At 43.8% G+C, this 18,320-nt stretch overlaps 1 long non-coding RNA gene across 1 annotated transcript; it reads left to right on the top strand.

Annotated features, from left to right (window-relative positions):
- The first annotated feature begins 5,846 nt into the window (after window positions 1-5,846).
- On the top strand, window positions 5,847-8,664 carry LOC309653320. The gene is made up of 2 exons (XR_014259080.1): window positions 5,847-7,084; window positions 8,213-8,664. It is a non-coding gene; the product is annotated as an uncharacterized lncRNA (long non-coding RNA).
- Window positions 8,665-18,320: the final 9,656 nt, after the last annotated feature.

Here is an 18,320-nt window from a genome sequence, read left to right on the forward strand (position 1 = left end):
GATTGCACTGTCATTTTGGGGAACCTCCCCAAAGACTGGAATTTTCTTAGCAAGTATCAATTTTAATGCAAACCATCTGTTCAACTAGAAAAGAAAACAGACAAAAAGAAAGCATGACCTCAGTTTGCTTCAAAATAGATGATTCTTTGGTTTTTCACCAAGAGGCAGTGCACTAATTAATTTTTTAAATGCTGACCTCGTTTGAATCATTTCAGTGCTTTTAATGAAAACCGTGTGTCAGGATGGTGCGTGTGTTTATTCTTCTATAGGCTCCGGACGATGGGTGTTTTTGTGAACAGCAGTGTCAGGTTACTCTCAGAACAAAGACCTGCAGTGTGAACTTGGGAGAGGCTGGGGTGGATTTTAAGGAATACAGTGAGGAGAAAGGGCAGCAGAGGTGGGAGAATTAAAGAGAAATGCACCCAATTTGTAAATGTGTTTACAGCTGGCCAACCTATGCAAATTATACGGCCGATTCAGCCGGAGATCGGACCCAGAAAATGGGGGAAAAGAAAACGTGAATAAGCCCATGGGAGAATAAAATGAAAAACTGACAGTGATGAATTAGGGGCTGCAGTGGAATTTAGCAGGGGTGTGTGTGTGTGTGTGTGTGTGTGTGTGTGTGTGTGTGTAATTGATGATCAAAACTTTACTGGTCATTAAAAAGAATGTCAGTTCAAAATACAATTAGGTTTGAATAAAGAGATTTACAACTTACTGACTTATCGTTAGGCTTGTCAGTCAAATGCTTTTCTGAGACCGAAAAATAGTAGAGATATTTTAGAAAAAGGAGGAAGAATAAAAATAGAGCCCCAGGGGTGGGCCATGCCCTCCGGGGATCCTGAGTGTCAATCACGTTTCCCTAGTAACTATACCTTCCTCATAAGGAATTAAATGAGAAGAAAGCCATGGACTACTGTACCTATACAAGTCATTTTAAATATTTTAATATTTTCTTTCTGCACCTTTGGCAGATTTTCTTAACACCATATATAGGATTTGTGAGCAAGAAACATCAAGGCCCTTGAAAAGGAATAAGTAGGGAGAAGTGGTCTTGATTAGATGGCATAAATTATGATTTCATGTTTTCTGTACCATAATGAAGGCTTAAGGGCTGCAACTAATGTAATCAGTTCTGATTAATTTGAAATCCATCTACTTTTTGTCAGCACCCGATAAAGCCCAGACATCGTGAGGCCAGGCAAACCGTGACTATTCAACATTTTTGAATAAGGAACTCCAACACATAATGATGTAATGTTTGGTTTTCTCAGAAGTGTGTTTTGGATAAATGGGGAAAAATATGGACAAAGGAATTTATTAAAGACACTTCAGTGCCAACTTCAAAGTTGAAAACACTTGGCGCTCTAAACATTTACTTATGTTGTATCGTGGTAGGTGGGGAGGGAAACACTCGTTCTTCAAATATGAATTAAGAAGATAAATGACTTAAGAAAATACAATTAAGATTTGGGGAAAATGTCATATTCAACAAAGATTGCAAAATGTTCTTATTCTATTAGAAAGAAATGCTCTCATAATTTGACTGTTAAAAATCTCAAGGGGGTGCTTCCCTGGTGGCGCAGTGGTTGAGAGTCTGCCTGCCAATGCAGGGGACACGGGTTCGAGCCCTGGTCTGGGAAGATCCCACGTGCCGCGGAGCAACTGGGCCCGTGAGCCACAACTACTGAGCCTGCGCATCTGGAGCCTGTGCTCCGCAACAAGAGAGGCCGCGACAGTGAGAGGCCCGCGCACCGCGATGAAGAGTGGCCCCCGCTTGCCGCAACTAGAGAAAGCCCTCGCACAGAAGCGAAGACCCAACACAGCCAAAAAAAAAAAAGACCAGGTAGAAAGCAAGTGGCCTAGCCAGAATTAGATCTCTGCTAAAAAAAAAAAAAAAATCTCAAGGGTGATATCAAATACAGAAACAGTAAGAAGGAACACTCCGTGGGCTGAATCTTCACTTTGGTGATGTTAACCCATCAACCTGACTAGATAATTACCAAAGGCCACCTTATTTTGCATGTAGAGATGAAGACTATGCCCCTTTTAATAAGATTGCTGAAACATAGAGAAAACAATGAAGGGATATACAATTATGTATACGGTAGACTCCATGTCACTTGGAGGACAGGAGCTGGGCATATACTATTATGTATACGGTAGAGTTCACTCCACCTGGAGGACAGGATCTCGGGCATATACTATTATATATATGGTAGACTCCTGTTCACCTGGAGGACAAGAGCCAGGGCATATACTATCACATATATGGTAGATTCTACCCCACCTGGAGGACAGGAGTTGGGCATATACTATTGTATATACGGTAGACTCCACTTCACCTGGAGGGCAGGAGTCTGGGCACATACTATCATATATACGGTAGACTCCGCTTCACCTGGAAGACCGGACCCTGAACATAACCTACCATATATATCGTAGTAGTAGAGCCCGGACCATAATGACACCATTAAAGTCATCCAAGGACCTTTCCATTCCAGATATGGGTGCATGTGGATTTGGTCAACAAAATCCCTACACAGCCCCCCAATCCAGCAGACGCAGTCACAGGCTCAACCCCACTTACCTGGTGCGACACTGTCAAATAGTGAAAAAAACTCGTAGGAAACTGCCAGCACCCAGTTTGGGATTCCGAGTTATGATGTGGACTCTTTTTCGGGCACGTCCTTGGAAGTCACCTTGAGTTGCTTTTCTGCAGAGCGGACGTCTTCCTTGGAGGGAACACATGCTCTGGTGGTGGAGTGATGGCTGGGTTTCTTCTGTGTACCTTTGCGCTCACCAGGGCTCTCCACAGAAACAGAACCAACAGATACACCTGCACACGCAGATGTGTTTTAAGGGATTGGCTCATGCGGTGATGTGAAATCTGTAGGACAGGCCAGCAGGCTGGAGACCCAGGTACACGTTGAGGTTGCAGCCTTGAGTCAGAATTCTGCAGGGCAGCAAGCTGGAAACTCAGGTAGAAATCGCCTTTTCAGGACTTCCCTGGTGGCACAGTGGTTAAGAATCCGCCTGCCAATGCAGGGGATGCTGGTTCAAGCCCTGGTCCGGGAAGATCCCACATGCTGCAGAGCAGCTAAGCCCGTGAGCCACAACTACTGAGTCTATGTGCCGCAACTACTGAAGCTTAGAGCCTGTGCTCTGCAACAAAGAGAAGCCACTGCAATGAGAAGCCCGCGCACCACAACCAAGAGTAGCCCATGCTCTCCACAACTAGAGAAAACCCGCACGCAGCAACGAAGACCCAACACAGCCAAAAATAAATAAATAAATTTATTTAAAAAATAGTCTTTTCTTTGGGAAAGACCAGTAGTTGAAGGTCTTCACCTGATTAGACGAGGCTCACCCACATTACCCAGAATCATCCGCTTCATTAAAAGTCTACTGGTTGTAGATGTTAGTCCCACTGACTAGATACTTTCACCTGGTATTTGGTGTTTACCAAACACCTGGACTAGGTATTGACTGGACAACTGGGCATTATACTCTGGCCATGTTGTCAGATAAAATTAACCAGCACAGCCTGCATTGAGACTGTAGACCGGAGGAGAAGAGGACATGGAAGGTCGGTCATGGCACGCAATTACCACTTGGCTAACAAGAGTGCATCGAGGGCGTACGATGGTTTTCTTGTACGTGTGACCATGGTAGGGCCACCAGGTGTCCGGAGGTCTGGTCAGTATTATTCTGGGTGTGCCTCTGATGGGGTTTCAGGATGAGATTAGCATTTGGATTGGTAGATTGAGTTAAGCACGAGGCCATCCCCAGGGTGGGTGGGCCTCGTCTAATCAGTTGAAGGTCCGAATTGAACAAAGAGCTGCCTCTCCCCCAAGTAAGAGAGAATTCCTCCTGCCTGACTGCCTTTGAATGGGGACATCAGCTTTGTCTTGCCTTTGGGGTCAGCTGAAATATCAGCTCTTCCTGGGTCTCCAGCTTGACAACTCACCCTTCCTGCACATCTGGGGACCTGTCAGGCTCCATAATTGTGTGGCCTGATTCCTTGTAATAAATCAATCTCCCTCTCTCTCTCTCTCTCTCTCTCTCTCTCTATATATATATATATACACACTCACGTATATATGACCAGTAGAATGTGTGTATGTATATATATATATATGAACTATAGAATGTGTATATATATAGGTATAAATGTATAATCAATAGGATGTGATATATAAATAAAACCAAGATATATATATAAAACCAATAGGAGGGTGTATCCATCTATCTATAGAAATAGATATCAATATCGATATAGATATATAGAACCAGTAGGAAGATTTGAATCTATCTATCTATCTACCCAAAACCAATAGGATGCATATATATTTATAAATACCTACTCAATAGGATGGGTGACATATGTATCATATATATGAGATGTATATATATATATTCAATAGGAGGAGGTATATATTTGTGTGTGTGTGTGTATATATATATATATAAAACCAATAGAAGGATGTGCATCTCTCTCTCTCTATATATATAATATATAACCAATAGGGTGCATATATATGTATAACTATATAACCAATATAATATACGATAACTTACTATATATATTTGTGCGTGTATATATATATCCCAAAGGATTATATATATATATATATATCCAATAGGAGGGGGTATGTATACATATAACCAATGGGAAGATGTGTATATATTTATATATATAACGAATAGGACGTGTGTGTGTGTGTGTGTGTGTATATATATGTACATACACATATATATAAAACATGTAACTCCATGGATGACCTCGTACAGCAGCTGTCCTCTCTTGCAGCCCCAGGAAGAGGCGCTGTGTAGGGGCAAACAGGGCTGCGGTACCCTTGCATGTCAGGCCTCCTGATGGGGGAAAGTTGGGTGATGGATGCGTACAGGTGCAGTGAAAGCTCGCCCGAACAGAAACAGAAAGTAAAATGATGGTTGTCAGGGAATAGGGGAGGGGGAAATGGGAAGTTATTATTTAATGGGTGCAGAATTTTTGTTTGGGATGGTGAAAAAGTTCTGGAAATGAATAGTGGTGTTGGTTTTACATGTGAATGCTTTTAATGTAAATGAGTTATGCACTTAAAATGTTTTTAAAATAGTAAGTTTTATGTTATGTATATTTTACCATAATTTGAAAAATATATACATATATAAGCATGAAAAAAAAAAGCTGCACATCTTTTTGACGAAATAATGAATGCCTCGTAATATCGAGAGGTTACGGTGTGTCAATCATCGTGCTAATCCCTCTACAAGGAATCCTGTTAACATCAGCCCACCTAGTTAAGTCCCTAAGGCATGCTGGGTGCGGAGCCTCCTAAAACCCTGTTAAGTTTCAGCTCACGTGGGCCACCCAGCACCGGGAGGGTGTCATTATTATGAATCCCATTTTGCAAATGAAAAGACTGAGGTTTTGTAGAGGGGACAGCCAGCTGGAGCCTGCCCCCACGCTGGGAATCAATCAGACTCTCGGGTTACTGTCTGTTGTTTGAACCCCTCTGTTCCTCTTTTCAAGGAACAGTTCCCTTTTTGTTATGCATATGAAGAAAGAAAGATGCCTGGACCTGCCTTGAAAATTCGCAGTGCGTTTGCTTTTATGAGTAGAGAACAAGAAACCAAGTCAGGGGCACCTGACTTGCTTCTTAGAGAGTAAAAACTTGTTTGGGAGGATTTCTTTACATAAAAAAACTTCAGTCAACTGGCCCTAAAGCAATACTCCTAACTGTGGCAGCTTAGTGCCAAATGGTCCAAATGAAGCTGTAGGAAAGCGTTCAGCCCTCGGGCGGACTGTCCTTCTTCCTGCAGCCTGACCCCCCAGGGACTTCACTGGCAGCCCCCGTGGTGAGTGGGAAGGGAAACAGGGGGCTTAATCCCCCCGTGAAACCCTCCAGCCTGCAGGCCCGGGAAGGAGACCTGTTACTTGCTGTTACGTGGGGAGAAATGAGATGCGTGAACCTGTTTCTTAGCAGAGATATGCTTTTACTAGAGATGGGGAATGAAAGAAAGTCGGCAATAACACACACGCACACACACACATACGCACACATTTTATATATATACACACACACACATATACATACATACACTATGTATATACACACGTTGTATATGTAAACACACATATATAGACACACATATACAAACATGCATTATATATACATACATGCACATATATAAACACAGTATACACACACACTCATAAATATACACACCCACTGTATATACACACACATAAATATATACACATACACTATATATATTTACTTATATATAAACACACACATACTATATATATACACACAGTATATATACACTTAGGTATAAACACACAGACACACTATATATGAACACACATATATACACACGCACATATATACACACATTATATATTACACATGTATAAATATATACACACTACACACACACGTAAACACACAAACTATACAGATACTTACACACATATTTACACACATATATACACTCATATATGCACACATATAGTGTGTGTATACACATGTATATATGTATATGCAAATATATAAATACATACAAGTATACCTACAAGAAATGAGTAAATATCTTCACCAAAGAGCCCGAAGTAGACCATCCAAAGCAGCACCGTTTACAACTTCCCTGACATGGCAGGAACCCAATAGTCCAACAACCATCTAACAAACAAAGAAACCACCACGTGGCCATGCATATTCTACAGTGATGAGAAAGAACAAAGGAGGTCTCCATGCAACGGCACACACGGCTTTTCCAGTGTAATGCTGAGTGAGAGAAGCCAGACACAGGAGCACGTACCTCACGGCCCCGTGGAGGGAGGACCTTTGCATGGAGGCCCCGTTACCAGGCCAAGCCCTCTTGCCCTCGGCACTGCGAACGCGGTTTCCTTGGTGAGGGCTGCTGGTATCCGGGCCGATATGTGTTTCCCTTTCTGGGTGCAGGTAATATTTAAATTTGCTCACATCATGGAGGAAAGACTTTCCCCCGGCCCTCCTAGGTCTGATAGCCGGGTCTCTGAAATAAACTGACAAGAAGCAGCTTAATAGGAGAAAAGGTATACCCATGTATTAATTTTTAATAGGAATTTATTAATGTTTAATAAAAATAATTAAAAAAAATTTTTTCCCTGAGATGCATGGGGGCATCTCCAAAAGAAAAAATAAAGAATACCAGAAAATGTAAACTGTAGTGAGATTTGAGAGGTTATATACTGTCTTTATAGGGGGAGTGGAGGGGGTATGGGCCTCTCAGGGGACAGTAGATGGTTTTTAGGAAAGATGCTGGGTCCTTAGGAAACACGTGGCAGGTGTGACCATTTGTGACAGTGTCTGGGTGTGGGGCTGCTGTTGAGACGAGAGTCCATCTTCCTGGTTGATGGAACCCCTACCTCCCCCCATCCTGGGAGGACTGATGACAGCTGAGTTCCTTCTGGGGAAAGAATAGGCACGTACATTCCAAAAAAGCATCTTTCTGCATACGCTGATTTTTCTAGTGTCTCCTGCTCAAAATAATCAATATACCAAAGCGACACATATTGGGGTGGCCTGTCCCAAAGTCCTTCATTTACTTTTCCCCATGTGAGCTTTGTTGCTATGCAGTGTTTTTACCTGAAAAGAGCACGTGCAAACGTATTTCTTGTGTCACGTGTGTTGACCCAGTGTCCCTGTGTGTTCGAACGTGGAGAGTATTTGCGTGTTTGTTTGGGTGTTACTTTTAAATTTGATTTTATTTTCGTGGTCCTGTTTGCCTTCTATATAACAGTGTGTGTGTGTGTGTGTGTGTGTGTGTGTGTGTGTGTGTGGTATTGCTGGGCCATGTGGAATGCATAATTCAGAAAAACTGTATTCTTTTCTTATGCTAATTTAAATGGATTATACTGTAGAGCTAATAATGTCTTTTATTAAAATGATTGACATGTGAGTTACTGAATCCAGGGGCTGTGAGTTTCACTTTTCCTTTGGACAACTATGAATATTTATTTTATTATGCTTGAAGTTTTACTCACTGGATGAGTTTCTTTCCTTCCTTCCTTGCCCCGTCCTTCCTCCCCCCGCCTGCCTTCCTTCCTTCCTTTTCCCTGAAGAGCTTCACTGTTGCATGATTACTTTTTAGTCCTTTACAACTTTCTTTTGGACGAGGAGTCAAACACACTTCTAACTTCAGCCTGTGATTTCTTTTCCAGACATTTAACCAGCTACCCCGCACTGTTATTCAACACTGCTTGCCCCCTCCCTCTGTTTGAGAAAAGCTCTGTTTCATACATTAATTGAGAATAAACTCAGACGTGCTGGGAGAGGGCTGAAGTTCTCTGTGGTCCTGCAGCTCCTGTCTTCATCCTTCGGAATGTCTCACGCCCCAGAAGGCAGATGCCTGCGGATGCATGGAGAGAATTCAGGTTCATGCCTCCAGAGGGAAGCAAGGGGAGAAAATGCGTGAACGCAAATGAGGCAGAAGTCAGGGGGTCCGATTCCCTCACTTGCCTCCCTGCTCGTGAATGCCTTATTCTTCTCCAAGGAAATCGGAGAAGGAAGATGGGGACGGAGGGATAAATAAAACCAATAAATTCACATGGGGGGGGGGGGACTTTGAAAGTTATCCATGAAGGAATTAAAGAATAAGGATGTAACTGATTAATCTCTATGCAGTCTCTGTCTTCTTATGGATTGATGGTGTCAGACTTGAGCTACAGAGAAATAGGATGGAGGGTAGACTGAGCTTTAACATAATGATCTACATTCTGGTGTACATCCTTTGTTGTGTGATGCTGGATGGGTCACTTGATTCTTTGGAGTTCAGCTTCCTTAGCTCCGTACCAAGAAGGTGGACCTGTGTCATCTTGACTGTTCCTTATGAAATTCTCTGAGTCCTACAAGACAAAGAGCAAGATAATTTCCCCAAATCACTCTTTTTTTTTTTTGTAATGTAGAATGAGTTCCCTCCTTTCTATGCTTTGTTTCCAATAAAATTTGGGGAATGAGATATTGGACTTTTGTGGGTTATTCAAGGTGACTTCCCCCTCAAAGATCAGAAAGGCTGATTCACTGCAGAGAAATGTTGAATGACTCATTTGCCACCAGGTTTTAGGACGGAGGAAGAAGTATAGTGTGTCTTCTCCCAGCTTTTGATTATCTACTACATACAACCCTTTAGTAAGAAAGGACAGAGCATGTTAAAAAATGGAAACATCATGTAATAAGAATATCCAGGTAGATAAATGTACAGCGACAGATGAATGGATAAAGAAGATGTGGTACATATATGCAATGGAATATTTCTCAGCCATAAAAGAGAATGAAATAATGCCATTTGCAGCAACATGGGTGGAACTAGAGATTGTCATACTGAGTGAAGTAAGTCAGACGGAGAAAAACAAATACCATATGATGTCACTTATCTGTGGAATCTAAAATGTGACACAAATGAACTTACAAAACAGAAACAGACTCACAGACATAGAGAACAAACTTGTGGTTGCCAAGGGGTGGGGCAGGGCAGGAATGGATGGGGAGATTGGGATTAGCAGATATACACCACTATATATAAAATGGATAAAAAATAAGGTCCTACTGTAGAGCGCAGGGAACTATATTCAGTATCTGTAATAAACCAGAATGGAAAAGAATATGAAAAAGAACGCATATATATGTATAACTGAATCACCTTGTTGTACAGCAGAATTTAACACAACGTAGTAAATTAACTGTACTTCAATAAAATACATTTTAAAAAAAGAACATCCAGGTATTGATAGAAACAGGCTTAAATTTAAAACGAGAGGAAAAAGAAGCGACCCTGAGTGCTAATTGTGTATCCAACAAAGCAGACCTCACTAAGAGAAGGATGAAATCCAGTTTGGGAAGTCAAGGGACTCTTCTCGAACCACAGACAGAAGGGTAAAATACTACATTGTAAATGATCAGTAATGATTGATGTGTTAAGTGCTAGGAATTTTAAACGTTTTTTGCTTACGAGTTCTCAGCCCCAGAATCGAGCCTTCTGGCAAGAAATAAATAAATAAGGCAGAATTACGGCTCGGTCGCGGGTTTGACCTGTGTGTGTACTGATCTCTATGACTAAAGAATAAAAGGAATGAGAAACATGGTAATACGTTCCGTATTTTAGGAATTGGTTCTTTTTTGTTTTTTGTTTTTTTTGCTCTTCTGACTTTATCTTGGCCTCAGTTACCCTGTAGCCTGACTTATTGATTTCCTTGAAATGTGACAGCATGCATCGCTCCATTCCAAAGTAATTACGGAGAGAAGATACGAAACTATCAATATGATTATTTCCTATGCCTGCCAAGGATTCTGTTATTGTTCTGATTTTCCTTTCTTTTTTAATCTCTCTATCCTCATCTTAGGGAATACATTTTCATGGAGTTAAAATTGGGATCTGTTCCTAACCACGGTGCATTTTATACAGAAGGTTGATCAAAGGGGACTTCCCTGGTGGTCCTGTGGGTAAGACTCCGTGCTTCCAATGCAGAGGGCCTGGGTCGCACCCCTGGTCGGGGAACTAGATCCCACATGCTGCAACTAAGACCCGGCACACAGCCAAAACTACTAAAGAAAAAAGTCAACCAACGGATTATCACAAGACTCTTGGAGCAGGTATACTTTTAAGTGGTCCATGCCTTCTCAATGGCTTGAGCTGAGTTGCACCACAAGCAAATGCTGCTGAACTGGGCAGGCTCTACTAGGTCACCAGTCCTCACTGGCTTCTTCTGTGGATGCAGGAGTTTGAGACAAGGCTTCTGGCCAGTGCTGAACAGACACGTGGAGCGGTGGCGTGATGGGTTAGTTATGGGTGCGTAAGCCTCGTCCAGAAACGTCATGTGGTTAGAGCGTGTGCTGGAGTGCATCCCACTGTCTCCTGCTGAACCCATTCGCTTGCAGGCAAAACACAGAATGCCAACCAGAGGGCGACTGTTTACATGTATTACAATTAATTTGTAAAATCAATTCAGTACACGTGTTCACGGTCGCTGTCAGGTTTCAGCCTGATCTGCCCATTTTCTCCAACTGGGAGATGGACGTGGGAAGCTGAAGGATATTCAGACAGATCGTTTTGTGTTCACAAAGGCACATGATGGAAGTGACGTGAATGCTTTCCGACTTGAGATGCAAGAGGATTAGAGAGTTCATCTCTATTTTTATAAATTATCATTATTTATTTATTTTTGGCTGCATTGGTTCTTCGTTGCTGTGCGTGGGCTTTCTCTAGTTGTGGCGAGCGGGGGCTACTCTTCGTTGCGGTGCGCGGGCTTCTCATTGCGGTGGCTTCTCTTGTTGCGGAGCACGGGCTCTAGGCGCGCGGGCTTCAGTAGTTGTGGCACGTAGGCTCAGTAGTTGTGGCGCACGGGCTTAGTTGCTCCGCGGCATGTGGGTTCCTCCCGGACCAGGGCTTGAACCCGTGTCCCCTGCATTGGCAGGTGGATTCCCAACCACTGCGCCACCAGGGAAGCCCCATCTCTATTTTTAAAAGGGGTGCACCTCCTTGGAAGTGTGGACTTGACCTCATATGGGCAGTGTTCTCTCCTGCAGGCAGCATAACGCGTGATCTATCAACCTGGTCTCTACGGATTTATTTTTCCTTTGTTTTATTTCACCACACTCGTCGGATGACACGCTGTCTCTTTCTGGATATGTTAATACCTACATTCAAGTTTGGTTCTGTTCTATGAGTCACTCTGTCTCCTTAAGGCGAAGATCTCTCTCTCTTTCTGTTCTGATATTTTCCTTCTTGCAATTCTTTATTTCCAAGTATACATGTATCCTGCCCACAGAGCCATCTTCAAAAAAACTCATGAATGCTCAGTCTGATTCTAAATGATGACAACCACATATCTGAAGATTTGTGGAAGACTTTCCTACACAAAAATGATGTTGTGTACTTACTGGGTCATTTTCCTACAACTGTACCTCTAAAATCAGGGATGATCTTAACATTAATAATTGGGAGGAAAGCTGTGACCTAGATATTGAGGGACAATCGTATGATTGCAGGGAAAATAATCTATCACAGAGATAATTGGTGATGATCATCTCTGTCCAGGAAAAGCAGTCTATGACCAAGATGATGAGCCCCGATCACTGCGGTCACCTCAGTCCAGGAGAAATAGTCCATGACTGAGATGGTGGGAGGCGATAGTCTTATTCCAAGTTTTATTACAACAGGGGCTTGAAATGTGGGACTTTCCATTTCACCCTCTCATCCCAGAATGCTTTCCTGGCTAACAGGCTCAAGATTTCCTGGCAAGTGCACTCTTGGCAAAACTGCTGAGCAGAGAGCAGATTGAGCTTATCTGGGGGACTCCTGCAGTTCCTTCCCCTGCAGTCATTCTGCCCTCCCCCAAAAGAGAAGCTTCTGGCATCCCCCTGCCCACCTGAGACGCTCAGTCTGCCTGGGCTGCCTACACAGCCTTGCATGTTCTAGAAATGTTTCCCTTTCTTCCTCAGGTCAATCTGTACATGTCCCATTGATCTGTTTCTTCAGGTGCCCGATCAAGGATCAAACCAGTGCTGCAAACACATTCTCACTAATAACCCCGGGGGCTCCCGAATCAATGTCTCGTGCTTACAGCTGTGCTTGCCTCTAATCTCGGAAATTTGATTGCCTTGGATGGTTGTGAAGGTGGAACGGCCAAGGGCCAGGGGCCCGTCTGAACCTCTCCTGACAGCCCTGCACGCAGATGCTTCTCACCCTTCTGACAATCCCATCCCCGCTGCTTGCGGTTCCGTCTCATTAGCCAGATTGAGGTGGGACGTTCTCCTCTAAATCGCTGAGTAGGACTGAACTTGGTTGAACACCTTAGATTCATTTTCTTTCTCTCTTTGAATAGAATGTTTTCTTTAAACAAAGAGCCGTGTCTATAGAAAGTTTAGCTTAGAATTATCATTTTGTTTGAAATTATTATTTCTTTCAAAAAAAAATCAGTTTCTAGAAAGTCCCAATCTTTGCTTCTGAATGAGGCGTCCTGTCATTCTGCCCTCTGTCTCTGATCTTTTTTTTCACGAGTGCCCTTTGCACGAAAAGGATGGAGTATGCAAAGTCTTATGGCTGCCCCAAGAGAAACGTTGCCCGAACTGCCAGCTCTGATATGTTCATACGTATTGAAAACTGTCCTGTGAAATCACAAAGCTGGCCTGGAGTTCCTTTCCCCAGCCAGAGATGGAAATACCAGATTTTTCATGTTCACTGGAGTGTAACTGACACAGAAAGAAATCGCTGCCCAGCTAGAAATGGAATATCGTGAGACATATATATATATATATATAAATAATTCCATCATTTGGCATAATTCCCAATATGCTTTAAGGATAACCCCTTTTTATGGGTTGAATTCTGTCTCCCCAAAATTCATTCGTTGAAGTCTTAAGGACCGGTACCTCAGAATAGGACTGCATTTGGAAGTATGGTCTTTGCAGACTTAATCAGGGTAAAATGAGGTTATTACGGTGGACGCTAATCCAATACGACTCGTGTCCTTATATAAAGGAGACATTTGGCCACAGAGACACGTGCACAGGAGACAGCCACAAGAGGACGGAGGTAGAGATTGGGGTGACGCGTCTACAAGCCGAGGATCGTCAGAGATCACCAGGAAGCCACCAGAAGCTGGGAGAGAGGCATGGAACAGATCCTGCCTCAGGGCCTCCAGAAAGAACCAACCCTGCAGATGCCTTGATTTAGGACTTCTGGACTCCAGACCTTCGAGAGAATACATTTCTGTGTTGAAGTCACCCAATTTATAGCACTTTGCTATAGCAGCCCTGGAAAACTAACACACACATCATCTTGCCCAAGGTTTGAATTTTTAATATTTCTTGAATTTCAGTTAACATGTGAGAAATTGAAGAAATGTCCTTGGTCTTCTTGTGTTTCACCCCATTCCTGTGTTCCATCTTCTCCGGAGCAGGCGTCCTCAACTGGGGGAGAGAAACTGGGAAGTTTCCCCCTCTCCCCATTTTGAGGTCTTGTGGTTGGACTAAGAATAAAATTGACACAAGACAGATGAACAGGAGAAAAAGAAACGCATTTCAATTCGTGTTCTTGGAGCGCTCATAGAAATGAGACTTAAGAAGTGGCCAAAGCACGCAGCTTTTACAGTATTTAGACAAAGAAACAAGAAACTGGTGAGGAATTGCCACGACAAACTTAGATTGGATGCCTCATTAAGGAAGAATCTAAGCAGAGTTCGGGCTTGGCATGTTCAATGAATAAAGTCACAAGGTTTGTTGATACAGGCTTCTCAGCCCCAATTCCCTACCTCTGGGGATAAGGATGTCCTTCTATCTGCAGATGGAAGGTGGTCACCTTTCACAGGGGAGATGTATTTCCTGCTTCATAGAGACGAAGAGGAAGTTCAGGGTGTCCCTCTTACATTGGCCATTTCTTAAGCAACTTTCATTCAAAATAATCAATATGCCATTGAGTCATATTTTGGGGGTGGCCTGACCTGATCCCCAACAGTACCCACCTCAGGGGACACTGGGCAGTGCCTGGGAACATCTTTGGTTTCACAGCTAGGAGGGGAGGGGGTACTCCTGGCATCTGGTGGGTGGAGGTCAGGCATGCTACATTGGGTTCAACATCCTGGGACCTCATGCCCCACGCTTCTGCCATATCCCACGCTTCTGCCATATCCCACGCTTCTGCCATATCCCACGCTTCTGCCATATCCCACGCTTCTGCCATATCCCACGCTTCTGCCATATCCCACAATGTGAGAGAATCTTATACGACAAAAAGCACACCGTATGCAGTAAGTAACTTTCCTTTAAAGCTGTGATTTTGCTGTCTTTTTGATATCTTCAGGCCATTGAAGATATACTTATTATCTGTTGTTTAAAATGTTTCCATTAAAAGGCAAATATCATATGATATCGCTTATATGTGGAATCTAAAAAAAAAAAAGGGTATAAATGAACTTATTTACAAAACAGAAGTAGAGTCACAGATGTAGAAAACAAACTTATGGCTACCAGGGGATGGTGGGGGGAGGGATAAATTGGGAGATTAGGATTGACATATACACACTACTATATATAAAATAGATAGCTAATAAGGACCTACTGTATAGCACAGGGAACTCTACTCAATACTCTGTAATGACCTATGTGGAAAAGAATCTAAAAAACAGTGGATATATGTATAACCGATTCACTTTGCTGTACAACGGAAACTAACACAACATTGTAAATCAGCTCTACTCCAATCAAAATTTTTTTAGAAGTTTCCATTAAAACTTGGACAAAACAACCATGCTTGTTTCCTCGTATTGCTGTAAAAAATGATCACCAACTGAGTGGCTTAAAGCAAGAGAAATTTGTTCTCTCATAGATCAGAAGGCCGAAATCAAGGTACTTCAGGGCCATGCTCTCTCCGGAGGCCGTAGGGGAGAACCTTGTCTTGCTTCTTCCAGGTTCTTTTGGCTCCTTGCAATCTTTGGAGCACCTTGCTTTGGAGATGCATCACCCTAATCTCTGCCTCGACTGTCACATGTCAGCTCCCTGTCTCGTCTCTTCTTAGAAGGACACTGGTCACGTGGATTAAGGGGCCATCCTACTCCAGGATGACCTCATTTTAACTCATTACACGTGTACGTTCCAAATCAGATCACATTTAGAGGTTGGGCAGATGTGAATTTGGGGGGAACACTGTTAAACCTAGGGTAACCATCTTTTGGGGGAATACCGTTCAACCTAGTAGAACCACCAAGCAGGAACAGCAGATATTATTAAAACCAGATGGCAAATATCTAAAAGTATCCGCTGAACTTGACAATGTCCAAGTACAATGCCCATCGGTTGTAACTACGAGTGGATGACCTGCATCTATCTGTTTGACTTCCACTTGGCTGTTTTAGTGAGACCGTGTTCGATTTTGTTCAGACCATTTGTTACCGAGACCAAGCCCATACCGTCGCCGCACAACAGACCAATAAATTGAGAGGAGAGCTGTTAGGGCAAGGAATAGTGAGTTTATTTATTTATTTGTTCATTTTGGCCACGCCGCACGGCGTGTGGGATCCTAGTTCCCCAACCAGGGATCGAACCCGGGCCCCCCAGCAGCGGAAGTGTGGAGTCCTAACCACTGGACTGCCAGGGAAGTCCCAGCAGACCTAGGAGATGGTGGCTAGTGTCCCAAAGAACCATCTTGCCCTGGTTTGCATGCTGGTTTCTTTTTATAGAACAAAGAGCCCGCTGTGAGTAGGTAAATTTCAAAAGAAAAAAAGCCATAACTTATTGCAAATATTTCCTGGTTCCTGCCAGACTCCTGGGGGGATGTTAATTTCTTCTTTCCTGCAGTCATTCACTGGTGGGTCTGGTTGGTATGTTTCCTGTGAGCAGAACAAAGGTATTTTAGCTTAACCCTCAGGCAGGGGAGACAGGGTTCCCAGAGACTGGCTATTATGTATATGTTAAGCTGCAGGCAATATCCCTTTAGTGATTAACTTATAGCAAAAACAATAGAATGCAAAGGTTAAAGTAAAAAAAAAAAAAAACAGATCCAACACGAAGTCAGATTGGTTCTTCCCTGTTACACTTTCTCCCAACCTTCGTGACATTGATGATGGAAAGTTCTCTGCCCTCGCCATTCTTAAATCCGTATTTAAATCTGGACATGCATCTTGGCATCTTTTCTCCTGCCATGAATATCCCCCAGGGTTGATCTGGGTGAGACACGAAAAGACGGGAGATGCATCAAGAGTGAGATCTGTCATCTGGAATCACCATCGTGGGCAAAAGAGATGGTGCCAGTGAGCATATTTTCATCACTTTAGTTAGAAAAAGATACACAGAGTCTAAGGGAAGCCTCCGCTGCTTTCGGGATGAATGCAGAACAGGAAAAAGCAGGCCTGTTTTTGGAGACAGTTCAGGAAGAGGTTGTGCGTGGTCTGACCCCTGGCTTCACCGAGGGAACTTCCTCTCCCTCAGGAAGGAGAGGAGAGCGCCGAGAAGGAGCTTCTCTCACTCCTTTCCTTGTGGGGAATTACACAGCCATCCCCTCTCGCTATGGAAACAAACGTTTTCCTCCTGCAGCCTCCGCACGGTCTGTTACGAATGTTACGAATGTCCTCCCGGTGAACTTGTGTGATTGCAACATCGCCAGCTCTGAAGACCTTTGATATGGTTGCCCTGGAATTCACTAACATTCGGTTTGTTTACGGTGCGGCTTTCCTGTCCAGTGTCCTCGGATTCCGCACGTCGTGACTGGCCACCTGCAGGACGGGGCAAGCCGATCCCATCCGCGGCGCAGTGACGACTGCTTTGAAGACTCGAAGAGAAGCGAAACCACCGAGGTGAATCCACGGAGATAGGCAATGCCCACGAGTTCGCATACGCTGGAAGGAACAGCGGGAGGATATAAAAAGCGCCAGAGGGCTTCCCTGGTGGCGCAGTGGTTGAGAACCCGCCTGCCAATGCAGGGGACGCGGGTTCGAGCCCTGGTCTGGGAAGATCCCACATGCCGCGGAGCAGCTGGGCCCGTGCGCCACAACTACTGAGCCTGTGAGTCTGGAGCCTGTGCTCCGCAACAAGAGAGGCCGCGATAGTGAGAGACCCGCGCACCGCGATGAAGAGTGGCCCCCGCTCGCCACAACTAGAGAAAGCCCTCGCACAGAAACGAAGACCCAACGCAGCCAAAAATAAATAAATAAATAAATAAATAGATAGATAGATGATAGATAGATAGATAGATAGAAAGTGCCAGAGGCTTCTCTCGGCAGAGGTGGGGGACTTTGATGTGTGTTGCCAGAGGCACTTAAGGAAGGAATGAGGAAGAAACCAAGAATTCCCAGGGTTTCCGTGGCATCAGGTCTGCTGCAGTCCTTCGGCCGCAAGCTCTTTCCTTCTGTCCCAAGCCAGAAGGCGGAAAGATGGTGCTGGGGTCAAAAAGCAGCAAGATTAAATGTGGTTCCTGACGTGCAGAGAGAGTTTTGCAGACAATCAAGTCCTCCTTGAGGGCATGGCCCCCAACCTGCTGGAGAGCTTACGGCTATGCCCTGCTGGCAACAAACACTAGGGCCGAAGTTTGGGGAAGGGGCGTAAAAAAGATGGAAAAAAATACAATGGAAGTTTACTTAGCAAGAGTAAGAAATGGCTTGGAGGCCACCGAGACGTTCTTCAGTAGGTGACAGATGATTACATACGTGGAACTGTGGTCCATCCAGACCGTGGAGTATGAATCAGGGCTGAAGAGAAAGGAGCTGTCGAGCAGTGAAAAGACAGAGAGGACCTGAAATGCGTACGACTTAGTGCAAGAGGCCAACCTGAAAAGGTCATGAT

The sequence above is a fragment of the Balaenoptera physalus genome (assembly GCF_965194825.1).
Source record: "Balaenoptera physalus genome assembly, chromosome: Y".
NCBI classification, from domain to species: Eukaryota; Metazoa; Chordata; class Mammalia; order Artiodactyla; family Balaenopteridae; genus Balaenoptera; species Balaenoptera physalus.